This window comes from Xiphias gladius, chromosome 21 (assembly GCF_016859285.1).
Source record: "Xiphias gladius isolate SHS-SW01 ecotype Sanya breed wild chromosome 21, ASM1685928v1, whole genome shotgun sequence".
Lineage (NCBI taxonomy): Eukaryota > Metazoa > Chordata > Actinopteri > Istiophoriformes > Xiphiidae > Xiphias > Xiphias gladius.
Genome location: NC_053420.1, coordinates 316,464 through 332,385, shown reverse-complemented (window position 1 = coordinate 332,385; position 15,922 = coordinate 316,464).

Sequence of the window (15,922 nt, the reverse complement as noted above, 5' to 3'; positions counted from 1 at the left end):
GAACCTGGACGCAGTGGGGACCGGAGGGGACAGTCCACCATAACAAAATGTCCCCAGTAAGACACTTTCAGGAGGGACACTGCGCTGCTTTTCCACATCGCAAGTCACTGAGTGTATCAGCGGGAGGAGCTGCAGGTCCAGACCGTGAAATCCCAGCCCACGGGTTTCACCGTCAGGTGAACAAAGGGGGAAGTCAGGTGACGTAGTGAAAAGAGCTACGAGGTCTGGGTAGTGGGGAGGCCGGCGTGGACCGATGGGGCCACGAAACACGGGACTTTGACAGCAGACACCAGTCCACGATCAAACCTTAACCATGTGTTTATTATTGTAACCACGAGGACGCAGGTCCTCGTACCTTAACAGAGTTCTTATTTTGACCCGAACCACGATCTCTCCCTGAACCTGACCAAACCTGTACCGCAGCACGGTCACATCATAAACCGGTCGGTTATTTATTTCCAGCACTTGTTATCTGTGGCGTACCTCCTGCCACCACTAGGGGCGCTAACTCGGGAGACGCTCCTGTTGTTGGTGTCGGAGGGTCGGGACGAACCGCCTGTATGGTCACTTAGGTCGGAGGACTCGGGCTACGTTCACATTTCGTGCTGAATTGGCCCAAATCGGATGTTTGTTTGTTTTTTTTCCTCGGTGGCTCAGATCTGATTTTTTCATATCAGACCCGAGCCACGCATACGTAGTCCTGGATCTGGTTCCTGTCCGATTTCTGGCGGGATTCACGCCCGAGCCAGATACAAGTCACTTACAGACACGAACGTGAACCATCAACACAAACGGATCAGGTCCGACGTGTGATGTGAACGCAGCCTTGTTGTGCTGGTTCCTGAGGTGGTTTTCTCAGCCTGTGTTCACATTTTAAGTTTTTTTCATGGAAGAATTTCAACCTCTCAATAGTCAGGTTTCCATCCAAAACGTAGCAAAACATTAAACCCAAAATCGTTAACAGAAGATGTGAATGAAGGCTTCATCAGTTGATGGAGTTAAACTGCTCTGTTCTTAACGACGCTGCTTTAGCTAATGTAATATTAATAATAAGAAATTATTATAATGATTAATATTATCATAATTGTGACTGTCTCTGTGCTGCGGTCATGGAGGATCTGCTCTGAACCCGCCTCAGACTCTCAATTCAGACCTTGGACAACTTGAGCAGAGAAGACAGCTACGAGGCGGAGAGAAAGCCTGTCGAATGAGCAGCTTCTAACTGAGTTTCCAGAAAATCTGCTGCTGTGTGAACATGAGCTGATCGACAGCAGGTGGAGCTGATTCTCCAGCCGCTGCCGTTAAACCACCACAGAAGACGAGCTCGCTAACGAAGCTGATCAGTCAGAGCTCAGACGATGGAAAACCGTGTGGAGAACGTGATGGAAACCTGACGTTTCTGCTGGTTCCATGTGTTGATGTGAGGAAGGTTCCAGTCTCCTCACGGCTCCTCACTGACCTGACGGTTTCCTCTCTTCACGCTTCACGGACGTCAGCGTTTAGTCGCTCGCTCTGTTTCATCCACGGCTGCTGTTCCACCCAACACGCAACCGGCTTTTACACTGATTTTTTTCCATTCAGGTTTTTATGCACAACTATAAAAGTGCATAAAAACAAGAGGATGGAAACACACCTGGAGAGTATTTCGGTTAACGTCAGAGTTTTAAATGTATGTCCTCCTCCTCCTCCCTCCTCCTCCTCCTCCTCCTCCTCCTCCTCCTCCTCCTCCTCCTCCTCCTCCTCCTCCTCCTCCTCCTCCTCCTCCTCCTCCTCCTCCTCCTCCTCCTCCTCCTCCTCCTCCTCCTCCTCCTCCTCCTCCTCCTCCTCCTCCTCCTCCTCCTCCTCCTCCTCCTCCTCCTCCTCCTCCTCCTCCTCCTCCTCCTCCTCCTCCTCCTCCTCCTCCTCCTCCTCCTCCTCCTCCTCCTCCTCCTCCTCCTCCTCCTCCTCCTCCTCCTCCTCCTCCTCCTCCTCCTCCTCCTCCTCCTCCTCCTCCTCCTCCTCCTCCTCCTCCTCCTCCTCCTCCTCCTCCTCCTCCTCCTCCTCCTCCTCCTCCTCCTCCTCCTCCTCCTCCTCCTCCTCCTCCTCCTCCTCCTCCTCCTCCTCCTCCTCCTCCTCCTCCTCCTCCTCCTCCTCCTCCTCCTCCTCCTCCTCCTCCTCCTCCTCCTCCTCCTCCTCCTCCTCCTCCTCCTCCTCCTCCTCCTCCTCCTCCTCCTCCTCCTCCTCCTCCTCCTCCTCCTCCTCCTCCTCCTCCTCCTCCTCCTCCTCCTCCTCCTCCTCCTCCTCCTCCTCCTCCTCCTCCTCCTCCTCCTCCTCCTCCTCCTCCTCCTCCTCCTCCTCCTCCTCCTCCTCCTCCTCCTCCTCCTCCTCCTCCTCCTCCTCCTCCTCCTCCTCCTCCTCCTCCTCCTCCTCCTCCTCCTCCTCCTCCTCCTCCTCCTCCTCCTCCTCCTCCTCCTCCTCCTCCTCCTCCTCCTCCTCCTCCTCCTCCTCCTCCTCCTCCTCCTCCTCCTCCTCCTCCTCCTCCTCCTCCTCCTCCTCCTCCTCCTCCTCCTCCTCCTCCTCCTCCTCCTCCTCCTCCTCCTCCTCCTCCTCCTCCTCCTCCTCCTCCTCCTCCTCCTCCTCCTCCTCCTCCTCCTCCTCCTCCTCCTCCTCCTCCTCCTCCTCCTCCTCCTCCTCCTCCTCCTCCTCCTCCTCCTCCTCCTCCTCCTCCTCCTCCTCCTCCTCCTCCTCCTCCTCCTCCTCCTCCTCCTCCTCCTCCTCCTCCTCCTCCTCCTCCTCCTCCTCCTCCTCCTCCTCCTCCTCCTCCTCCTCCTCCTCCTCCTCCTCCTCCTCCTCCTCCTCCTCCTCCTCCTCCTCCTCCTCCTCCTCCTCCTCCTCCTCCTCCTCCTCCTCCTCCTCCTCCTCCTCCTCCTCCTCCTCCTCCTCCTCCTCCTCCTCCTCCTCCTCCTCCTCCTCCTCCTCCTCCTCCTCCTCCTCCTCCTCCTCCTCCTCCTCCTCCTCCTCCTCCTCCTCCTCCTCCTCCTCCTCCTCCTCCTCCTCCTCCTCCTCCTCCTCCTCCTCCTCCTCCTCCTCCTCCTCCTCCTCCTCCTCCTCCTCCTCCTCCTCCTCCTCCTCCTCCTCCTCCTCCTCCTCCTCCTCCTCCTCCTCCTCCTCCTCCTCCTCCTCCTCCTCCTCCTCCTCCTCCTCCTCCCCTTATTTCCTTCTTCTCTGCCCCCCCCTTTCGCCCCCTTGCCCCCCCCTCCTCCTCCTCCTCCTCCTCCTCCTCCTATTTCCTTCTTCTCTGTCCTCCTCCTCTGCCCCCCCCCCTCTCTGGGTGTTTCTCAGCTGCTCCTCTCCTGTCTGACTCCAGGTCAGTTGGACGGCGTCCTCTCTGACTGAATGGACTTTGTGTTGGTTGCTATGGGAAACCTCGTCAGGCTTCAACATGGTGACAAGGCCCTCACTGTCTAACAGCCCCCCCCATGGCGATGGAGGGAGGCGGGGGGGTGTGGGTGGAGGTGACATGAATGCTGTTTACAGCAGGATGAAGGCTGATCTGAGAAAAGATTTCTTCCCTCCATCCTGTCAGCAGGTTAAAGGGACAGTTCAACATTTAGAGAAACGTACAAAAGAATATCTTTTTGCTCCTGCTGAACCAGGAGCAAAAAGATATTCTTTTGTACGACACTTTAACCCTGGTGACGTGACAGGATCTGGTCTAGACCAGACATGGACATTCAGCAGGACAAAGACCTGCAAAGACCAGGGTGGCACCGCAGAGCTGCAGGGGGGGCAACGATGTGACGGTATTAAAACCACTGCCCAGAGCAGGTGATGTTAAAATCACCGCAGCTCCCCCACAGACTAATTTATTAAGTCTCGTGTACAATGTAAGCACGAGACCACCTGAAATAATAAAAGCTTTAGAGCTACATTTGACCTCGAGGGCCCTCGACAACCCGGGGGCGGGCGTCACCTTCGGGCCCCCATCATTTCAGCTGTTATTGCAGCATTACACAGAAACCAGCGCTCCAGCTGGTCCTGGTTCCACATGTTGGTACTGTGGGTTGCAGTGAAAAGGCCGGAAACCAGCGATCCGAATCAAAGATCCAAATCAGAGAGACTCTCCTGTCTTTCTGTAAATGAATGAAGGGACAAGCTGTCCCTCACTCGGCTGATAGGCTGATTCCATAACGTGGTGTGATACGTTATATCTGTCCACCACGATGAGTCCATCCCATGCTGCCTTTCCTGACGTTCCTTCTGTTTCCTCCTGGGACCGAAGACCCCCTCCTCCGAGGGCCTCGAGTCGCCCTCCCCTCTGAGGAGGGGGTCGTCTGTTGTACAGGTTGTGAAAGGTTGGGGGGGGCGCGAACTGACCTGAGGACAGTCTGACCTCTGCTGGACAAACAGCTACATTACACCGCTGCCATCACACAGGCCAGAGGCAGCGGTGGAGGGAGTACTCTGATTATTTACTGAGTAAAAGCAGAAATACTGCAGTCTAAAAGTACTCCATTACACGTAAAAGTACAGAAGTATTGTGAGAAGGAAAATGTACTTATCAAAAGTAAAAGTACTCATACTGCAGAGAAATGAACCCATTATCAATAGTGTGACACTATTGTATATTAATGCGTTGTTATAATTATTTGCTGGAGCATTGATGTGTTAGTGGCATTTTAATGTTAAGTTCTTTAACTAAAGATAACTTTTTAATTGATTGCGCTGTATTTCCTTTAATGGTGGAAAATGTCCCTCCCGCTTTCCCACGGAACGAGGCGACGTCCTCGGATGTCTTCTTTGGTTTGACCAACGGCCCAAAGACATTCAACTTATTTCAGTGTCAAGTCAAAGAAAAGCTGCATATTCTCACATCTAAGAAGATTGAACCATCCAGTATTTTTGCTTGAAAAATAACTCTGAACGATTAATCATCAAAATAGTTCAATGAATCGATTGAGTCACTAGATCAGTGCTAATTTTAACCATTTTAAAATTATGTTGGCGAGTTTAATCTGTAACAGCGCTTCACGTCAGCTTTCAGATAAATGCAGTAGAAGTATGAAGCAGCATCAAATACAGACACTCAAGTCAAGTACAAGTACCTTGTTTTCCGACACCGGCCCATGGTAGGAAAACAGCGGCTCGTGGGGCTGATGCCGGTGAAAGCTGAAGTTTTCCCTAAAACCACAGTAGAACTTTTTAACACGTCTTTTATGCAGAAAACTCTTTAATCCAAGACTTTTCTGATTTAGAGGAGACAGAGACTCTGAGTTTGACCTGATGAGACGGAACTCATCATCAGTTAAAAGGATTTTTGAGTTGACTGACTTGAACCAGACAAACTGATCTAGTTCCACTGAGCTCAGGATAAAGAAGACTGGACCGACATGGAGCCCCCCAGGGTCGGATGGTCCCAAAATGTGGAGATCTTCTGAGGGCCCCGGCCCGATGAGGAGGATAAGGAAGAAGAAGAAGCATCTGGGCTTCAAAAAAAAAAAAAAGTGGCATTATTCTTTTTAAAGTTTATTTATCACATACATAAAGGCATTAAATTTGCAGATAACTGAAAACTGCTGGAAGAGAGCAGAAAAGAAAATCCTAACTGACTGAAAAAAAGTAGCGCTCTTCTTTGGTTGACTGTTAAAGTTCGATATGAGATCGTGAAGCGTTAATTATATCTCTGCCCTGTCTAGAGCGAGGCCCCGTTCAGAGGAAATCTAAGGCTTCAAAAAATAAAAGTGGTCGCCAAAATTTCTTTTTAATATTCTTCAAAGACAGTTTAATAAGCAAGCATTCGCAGATAACTGGAAAACTGAAACTGCTGGCAGAGAAATAGTGAAAGTACCTAATGAACTGAAGTCGAGTCGCTTGTTTGATCGTTAAAGTTCATCTGGAGATCGAAGAAGCTAATTATCCAACAGACCTCACAGTTCCTCAGGTGTAGAATTCCTCTTTCCTGGGATTTATTATTACTGTCCATAAATAGCATCAGCCCCACTGCTTTTATTATGAAGGTCAGAGGTTCAAATGAGAAATTTTCTTGTTTCCCTGACGACAGCTTCACATTTTTAATTCCTCTACAGTCGATTAATCTGTTTACATGAGCTGAGTTTTTATAATTTACATTTGTACGAGTTGAGTAACATGACGAAAGTGAAACTGAGAACGTGTGACGTCGTCTGTCTGAGCGGCAGCTTCACAGCCAGTTCACAGTCATGAAACTCCTGTTTAACGTACTGATTTTAGCCGCAGACTCGTACGAAAAGCTGCCATAGTGTTGTAACAACACACTTCATCTTTTGGGAACTCGACAACGACACCGATTTGGCCTCAGCTGTGACACAGACACGAATCACACCTGTGCAGCAGGTCTAACGGATGGTGGAGCTGCTGAGACGAAGCTATTTCATTTCACAACAAGGGTTAGAAGAAGAATGGACGAGTGTTTGTCGTCGTCGTTGAGGCGCGCTCAAGCAAACAGAGGCCTCAGAGGGCGGTGAGCCAGAACCACGCCGGACTGTGGTACCAAAAACTTCTACGTACGGGTTCCATGCAAACTGATTTTACAGTGTCCAGAAGAGTAAAGTCTCCAGCGGTTTGTCTGACGTAAGAAGGACTAGGCCTACGTCAAGAACATACCATCCCAACAGTCAATCACGGAGGTGGGCCTGTCCTGTCGTGGGGGGGTTTCTGCAGGACCCAGAATGTGTCAGATGAGAGACTACCGGAGACGTTTTCTGGAAACAACCCCCCCCCCCGGTCTATATTAAAGCCTCTTCTTCCTCTCTCAGTCGGCTCTGTTCAGTATTTTTAGCTGCAGAGATTTTCTCCGATTGTCTTAATCTGTCTCTCTGGTCCAAGCTGGAGTTAAACCTCTGATGATCCACATCAGTGCCACAAACACACAGACCTGGTTCTGTTGTTTCTGGACCCTGGATCTGTCAGAGCGCAGCAGACGGACCGGCGTTTTCCACTATGGAGGCCAGAACGAGTCACATGTTCCTCTTGTTGTTAATGAGCGACATTACGTAACCGCAGCTGAAAATATTCTGCTGCTATTTATTCTTTCAGACCTGATCCACTTACTCACACATGAGTTCACAGAGCACCGGGTTTGAGCTCTCTGATTGGTCGAGACCAGGCCACCCCTCGTCCAGAATCAGACCGAGACACGGACTCCAACTGAAACACAGCGCTCAGCTGATCGCTGTGTCCATAGAGAAACATATTTGATTCCTTCTTTGCTTTAAATCCAGAAACACTGAGACACTGAATTATGTAAATAAAATAAATGTAAATAAAACATACAACATAAATTTATTTCTACATCATGTAGAGACGAGCTGAGAAAACCAGCTGATGTGGGCCTTTAAGCCACTGTCTCACTTACGTCTCTAAAAACAGTGTTTTTAAAGAACTGTTTCAAACTGGGAATTCCGGATTTTTTTCGGTGATTTACAGACTCACACAGACCTCCACTGAAACATCTGCAGTACAATCGATTTACATGTAAAAAGGCTGAGCTGTCGTTTTCCTCTCAGTTTTCTGCTGTTTTTGTGGGTATGACCTGTGAAACGATCATTTATAACCTTGAGCCGTTGCGTGAGAACATCTTCAGCGGTGATCACTAAAGCTTTGTCATTTTTACAAGCGCCTGTGTTGTTTTTCTCGTATTTTGTGTCCTCGCAGCTTTGTACTTTATTACACTGGTAAAATGAGACGTCAGTCTGTAGCTGACTCTGTCTTTGGAAAGCCTGCACGTGGGGTAAGGACAGATAACAAGACTAAAATGAACCAAACTGATCCCGGACTGCAGACGGCTAAAGTGTTACTGCTCTAGTCCCACTGACACCCAGGGATGGGTTCTCTTTACCGGTGACACTGGTGTGAGATCACTCGCTCGGTTCGCAGTTTTGTGACGAATCAGCCACAGGCCCAGACTGCTACACTGATAAACACCTGTCCAGATGTGTTAGTAGGGTTTGCACGGGGATCAGAGATCTGCGCACGGTTCGGAGGGACCAGAAGGGAACCCAAACTCTGGCAGCTGCTGGGTTCACTGCCGCTGGTGGACGTGAACGCCAACGTGAAGCAGGGGGAGGTCAGTGAACGCTACACAGTTTAACACTGAATACAGAGGGGAAAAAGAGGATACGGGGGGGGGGTCTCGGGAGACCCTGACCCGTACCTGTAGTCAAACAGGCTCACAGCTGCTGCTGCTGCTGCTGACTCCGATACAGGCTGAAAAACCCTGAGCCGCAGGTACAGGTCTGTCTGACATAAATACTCAATCAAAAATAAAATCGAACATAGTGAAACGTGCGGACTCTGGAGGCAGAAGGACTCATGATGTTGTCAGCGTCGGGTCCTGCTCAGACCAGCTCATGTGCAGATGATCACACCTGCAGCACTTATTGAAATCTGTGGACGCAAGGCGTTGAGGATCTACAGGTAAAAATTCAGAGTTCGTGCAGAGAGATAATCTGGAGCGGAGGCTGACGACCAACTTCTCTACTTTCAGCAAAACTCCAGATCCCATGTGGAGATCAGAGACTCAGCCGGTTCACAGCACAAACACCTTTTCATTCCAGTTCAACTTTTCATTCATAGGTTGGACGACTTCATAAACAACATCCATCCTTCTCTGTGACACACATGTTTCTGTTAGACAAAGCTGCCCCCCCCCCGGGGCCTGGTGATGTGTAACCCTGAGAAACTCTGAGTCTCATCTGGCCTCCACCTGCTGCTGCTGACGGGAACACGCCACTAAAAATAGACTAATGAGTCCATCTGAGGGGGACATCAAAGATACTTGACCCTCTCTGATACCTCCGTCCATGCAACCTCAGCTGTTGGTCGCCATAGTAACAAACACACCCCAACACGCCCTCCTCAACAGGTGTGTCGCGCCACATAGCTCGAATATTTGTCGGTGCTGGGCTTTCCTCTGGCCGAGCAGAAACTCGGAGCTGTTTGAGGTTTGGGTTCCTCTGAGCTCCGCTTTGAGCCGAGGGAGGGAACATGTACGACCGCTCACACGGCTGCTTCCCATTACTGGTCTGAAAACATCTGTCCCCTTTCTGTGATACGTACGAAAACTGCACAGCACACGGCTCTCGAAACCCCCCCTCCCAGGAGTCTTGCCTTTGACTTCCCGCCTGGCTGCAGTGGTGTACGGGTACACTCCAGGACACTGCGATATCGCTGCTGGGTGTGGTTACAGGCGTCGGGTGTCTGGCTCGCTCCTGCAGTAGCCGTGCTGACGGCGAGGACTTCAGGTAAACTGGGAGGCAGCGTCGTGCGGAAATCTTTTCAACGTGAAACGTGGCGGTTCAGGCTTCGAGCGTGAGGCCGTCTGTTCTAATTTCATGCGTTTACTCATTTATTTGTACAGGTGTGACCTTTCTGTGCTGCATCGCTGCTGACCACATCCACCACCACACAGAGAAGCTCTGCTGCTCACACTGATGTTAACATCCACCGACACCGACACAAGTCTCCTTCCATTCAGCGCCAGTCGTCTTTGACCTTCGACCTAGTTTATCAGTTCTTGGTCACTAATTTGGGATTTTTGGCACTTTACAGTATTTTGTCACCTGAAAAGAAGATTGACTTTCTATCTTCAACATTCTCCCTCTTGGGAGTTTTATGAGCCATTGAGAGACTGAACTGTCCAGGTCCCGGGAGACTGCCACCATCCAGGACTGGGATAAGGGTTTGAATCAAGTGCTGATTGTGAAGCTGCCACACATACTGACAGGAAAAATAAAACGAAATAAAAAGAAATGATTCATCATCTAAAACATATCAAATGAACTTTTCTCCGGTGATTTAAAAGTTACAGATTCAGCCGGAGGCTCTGATGCAGCACCACGGGCTTTTCTGATGACCCCTGACCTCTGATCTCATTCTCACATCCCAAAATATCACAATCAGTCACGGTGTCGTGTTAACGTGAATTGAAACGTAGCTCACTGCTGCATTCTGAGTTCATGTAATGATGTGGAAAGATTCACACGTTAAACTTCAGTCAGCGGTGTCAAACAAACACCAGTTCACTTAAGATCTTTCATAATCAAAGTCCTTCATCATTCATTACTGTGATGATTATTTTCTTGATCATTCAATTCATTAATGAGTTTGTAAATTTGACTTTGTGAATCATGATGAAAAATACCCACCACCGTTCCCAGAGCCCAAGCTGCCATCTACAAACCCAGAGAGCTTCAGTTTACTCTGAAATAAAACTCAGTGAAGCAGCAAATATTCTCAGCTGAGAAGCTGGATCCAGTCAGTCTGCACCAGTTTTGCTTGAAAAATAACTTTAATAATGAATAGATAATCCACATTTTTTGTCGGTCGACCAATCGATGAATCAGCTGATCATTAGTCGCTAACTAAACTCCCCACAGATTCGTCAGGCCTGAGTGTGTTTTTGCAGTTAAAGACAAAACGGTAAAACAGGCTGTTTGTGCTGGGAATAAATAATGTCAAACCTCAGAGGTAAAACCCAGCTCCACTGTAAAAGCAAACTGTTAAACGTTAGACTCCTGAGGGTCTAAACTATAAAGACAAACTGGACCAACCTTCTTTCCATAAGCGGCTCCCATTCTTCCCAGTCCTCTGCTGAGTCTTTGTTGCTTGTTTGTGGCAGCAGGTTCACAATCCACACAGCCTTCCTGTCTTCCTGCCTTTCTTTCCTCTCCAGCACTTCTCCTTGTTCCCAGCAGCTTCGCCCCCCCCCCCTCTGCCTGGCAGCCTGACAGCCTGACAGCCCGGCCGCTGGGGTGGGTTAGCCCGCCAAACTGTGAGGCAGCCCTGCCAGCTTCATAACAGCAAACCAAAACCGAACCAGAGCCAGCAGAGGAATGAGCTGAAACTGTGTCTGTGGGGGGGCGGGGGAGGACGTGTCCCTGCCACCTGTTACCGCCTGACTCCCTGCTCTCAGCTGTGAGGAGTTAAGGTGCTCTGCCTGGATTAATGTAATTGGCGGTGACAAGGAGAGAGCAAGCAGTGAAGTCTGAATCTGGAGCCATTTTCACGAAACCTCTTCAGGCTCAAAGTTTCTCGGAACTGTCTGAGTTTTAGGAGCAACTCGGTCCCAGCTGGTCTGAGAGTAATTCACAAAGTATTTTATCTCTAAAAGTAGCTCCTCAGTCTGAGGGGAGTTGGACATCAGGGCCTGAATTCACTAAGGATCTTATCTCACCTCTAACGGCCCTCTGAAATGTCTCTGAAAGGCCCTGCCTTAGGGTCTCCTCTGAAGACCAGTTTTTCACAAAGCTGCTGAGAGACACACTAACTGTAGAGCTGAGAGAGGAGAAGGACGGGGTCACGATGATACAGTAACAAAATGTTCACCAATACGCCAGACATTTAGACGGACACATGCTCTATAAACCGCATCACGGATATCAGACATGAAACAAGGTCTTGTTTGGTGGACCGTCACACCGTCAGCGTGGGATGTTGATGCAGCCGACAAACAAATCTTCAGACCTTGATGTGCTAATTCTATTGAACATGTAGCAATGATTTTTCTAAATAGTCCAGCGATGGCCATGAAGGCACCTTTATTTATGCACTTGTTGCATTCGTGAATATTTAATGTGACTGAATGAACTGTTGGACAAATGCTGACGGCCATTTTAGGTTTGAAAACAACAGACTGAGAGACTGAGGCTGCACTTAGACACAGTGGTATTCTGAGCTAAATGCTAACATGCTGATGTTTAGCAGGTATAATGTTTATCATGTCCAACATCTTAGTTTCGCATCATAGCATGCTAACAAAGGCTAATGAGAATGAGAATCAGAATCAGCTTTATGTTTAGGTGTAAGAGGAACCTGAACCCAGTTTCCAGTGACTCTCAGTCGACTTGTACAATGTTCAGGAAGAGCAAAGATAAACAAAAACCCAATCTACAACAAGGAGTTGGTATATATAAACAACAATGGACAACAACATACAATACACAGTGTCTACATATAGGCCGAAGTTACTGATTACAAGTAATCAGAGTCCAACACAGGCTGATGGGAATCTCATTAGATCTGCGGGTACTTGGTCATAAAACCGCAGTGCTGGACGCATTAACGTGTCGACCTGATGATGGCGCTATATGAAACATCAGAGGATCAGCACAGTTCTTCCGCTTCATCCTGTCTGTGGACCCGCAGACTGACACTAACGTCAGAGCCACAGAGTCAATGTGGCTGAAACTGAAAAATGAAAGTACATATTTGGGAGGTGCTTTTAAAGATTTAGCTTTTCAGTGGGCCATGAAGGGAAGTCAAAAGAAACAAGAAGAAAAATACAGAATAACACCAAGAGTTTTACTTTCATTCTAATGTTCCTCGGATGTATTAATTCTGATCTATTTTGTGCTCAGCATTATAGCTGATTATGTTGGTCAGGCCATTCAGTGACACTGTCCTTATATACAGAACTGGATTTTATTTTTTAATCTATTATTATTTATTAGGTATTCTCCTTTATTTTTATTTAATTTGATGATTTTAATACTGTCACACTTATGTGGTAAGTTAGTTGTATTTAATTAATCCATTTTGAATAAAATTATTCTTACATATACAGAAATTGTCCTTTTGTTTTAGCTGTGGTGTCTGATAGTCACAGTGGTTCAAGGAAAAGATGGTTCTCTCTGGACTCTGGCCTGGTAGTCCTCCATCCTCGCTGGAGATTGCATTGATTTTTACACTGTGAGAAAGCTGCTTCACTCCCACACAGTGTTCAGATATTCAGACTTGTGTTCATGTCTGTCTACCGTGTCGTTGCTGTTGTTAAACTGGTTGTGTACATTTGAGTATTCTGGTTATCAGAGTGCTGTGTTACCATCAGTATCGTTGAGAAAACTGCCATTGTCCCACAGGTTTGATGTTTGGCCACTAGATGGTGACTTTAAACCACAACCTGCAGGAAGGCGTCATGGTGTGATTGTTAACCTGCTCAGCACTGACTTCAAACTGTACTCGAGTTGTTTAGTATTGATTAAGAGCTGATACGAAGTAATTGCTTTCAGTGTAAAAGCTGTTGTTGACATTATCTAAATGTGGACTATATAGGTATTTATCATTCCTAGAAGCTCTGCCCCCATTAGATTAAAGTATTATTGTAAACGCTGTATTGTTGTTATTTCTTGTTCAGGGTGAGTGGTTTGTCTTATAGAGTTTCCTATAATGTTAAAAAAAACGCATAATTAATATATTATGATATATTATATAACCTATAGTAAATTATAGGTTACCCCTGGGCCTGTGTTAATAGCTGCTAGTACTTGTCGAGCCTGTTCTGGTTTTATTTACTTCAAACTGTGCTAATTTCGTGTAGAACTGATTTCGAGACTTACTTATACCCTACTGCTCCTTGGGGAGCATAGGTCATCCACCAAGAACCTCCACCGGACCCAGTTTTAGGCCATCTCCTCCAGCTGTTTCAAAGAGTTTCCCAGTTCCTTCATCTCAGCCTTGACGAACCTTCTCCAGCTGTTCTTAGGTCTACCCCAGCCTCCCTTCCTCTTGGGGTTCCAGTCGAGGGACAGTCTGGTGACGTTAATCGGAGCTTTTCTGAGAATGTGTCCAATCCATCCCCATTTCCCGCATCATATCTGCACCCCGATCTTTGTGTGTTTCATTCCTGATCATGTTTGGCCAGTGTATTCCAAGTTGTTCTGAGACATTTGTTGATGAACCCCCCCCAAGCTGATGGGATTCTCTTTGGTATTGTTGATGTATAACACCTTGGTTTTATCCTTGCTGATGGTAATTTCGATCTTGGTTGAGATGTTAACTAGCCTTAGGTAGCTAACCCTGACCCTTAGTGAGAGATCTACTGGATGTTTATGACAATATTCACTGAGGCAGCAACATAGGAAAGTTTTTGGTGATTAGACTCTGATGATGTGAAGCAGCTTGATTAAGCTTAAATGAAGACAGGAGACAGGACAGGATCCTCCAGAGTCAGATGCTGGAGGTGGAGTCGAGCAAGCAGGTGGATTATGGAAACTTTCAGTGAGAAAGTCCTGGAAGTCAAGGTGGAGATTGCCAGGTGGGTTGCCCAGTAGGAGGTCTGAAGGACAGAGTGACAGAACTGCAAAGATATTTAAAGAACTGCAGTGGTTCAGGAAACCTGAGTAGAAGTGCCATTGGTCAAGTTTGGGGACATAAGCGTGGGAAAGGAAGTGATGGAGAAAATGAGAATAGCAGGAAATACTTCATTCACCCATAGAGGAATAAAGGAAGCATGTGAGAGAACGCTGCATCAAACTCGTGTCATCTCTCCCCCATTGATTCAGAGCATTTTGACAGTTTGACATTTTGATTTGATGCACAAAGACCTCCACCATTTACAAAATGATAATTTAAAAACCTCTTGAAGTGCCTCTGATCTGAAGCAATCTTGTCCACAGTCTCAGCTGGTGGCTGTTTAATATCCTACTTTTACATTGAACTGTTGCCACTTTGAGTTACAGAAATGATTTGGATATTTTCTCCCCCTCTACTTCTTATAGTCCAGCAAACGGAGCTTCAGTCAGCAGGCTAACTCACGCCATGGCTGGTTAAATCTGTTACGGACGCCCAGGGCAAACGTTTGCTGTTGAACTTCTATTGATCCTCCCTAAATCCCATCCCCTATCGCCTCCAAGTTCATTACCCTTACCCTCACTCTTTAAGGTTACCCCAGACTGACAATCGTCCTGGGTACCACCTAAATACAATATCTCATGATACACATTCCATGGTACCCTTACCCACATAATCCCACGGTACTACCTTCCCACAATATTCCAAAATATTCTTTTCCTTTTTATTGTGTCAGAGGGAAACTGGAAGTCAGTCAGAAAAATGCAGCAAATGCAGTTTTTAATTTAACATGTATGAAACTTAACAATGATATGTACATTAGAAGATCTGTAGGCCTAACATTTTACGCCTATCTTGCATGAATTTAACAGTTATTTTCATACATCATACTAATTGGGATTCATGTGGATAAATGAGTGGACAGGAGGGTGAGCTCAAGCGACCATTTCGTTTCACTTATGTGACTGGTAGCCTTTATTCCTTTTTTATTTCAGCCTTGGTAATGGGGTGGGACTGGGTTGTCCCCTTTCATATAGCATGCATTAAACAACAAGGTAAAAACGCAGGTGGCGCAGTCCATCTTCAGAACAAAGTAGTTTCACCATGGCAGACCCACGTCAATAACATCCGCCGTCGCATAATTAAGTAGCTTAGTGTAAGAGCAGTTGGATTCTCTTAACACCTCTTCTTTTCCTAAGTCCTTATGAACCCTCCTTCACATCTTTCCTTGACCTCATGGCGTCTTTCAACGAGGTCAAGGAAAAGTGGTTAGGAGAGGAGATTCTTTTGACTTTTCAATCGAGCCCAGGTCTCTTTAGGGAGGAGGAACAACAAACTTTGGCTGGTTTGTCTCAGATGAGTCAGGTGAAGCGTGGAGCTTTGTCAGACCTCCTCTGCTAAATGTTGTTGCTCCACATGTAACACATGGGTGTGTTCCATTCCAAAAGTTCAACAGTAACCGTCTACCAACACCTATAAAACTTACTGATTAACAGGTTTTATCTAATTTTACACCATAACCTCAATGACGATTGATATAAACTGTCGAAGCTTGTCAAAGCTTCCTTTGCCTAAGAACCAGCCATGAAGAGAAAGTCATTAAGACAAACCAAGTGAAAATATCAAACACAAATATAATATTCACAAGTATATACAGACAGATTACAAAGAGGGGCAGAAGGAGAAGCCAGCAGGATCAATAAACTCATGCATAAGGCCATCACAGGTCAGAACCTGGAGATGTTAGAGTCAGTGAGGAGCATGAGGTCACTGAAACAACCGTCTCCACCATGGACACACCGTCCCACTCCTCTTCTGATGTATATATTGTAGTTGT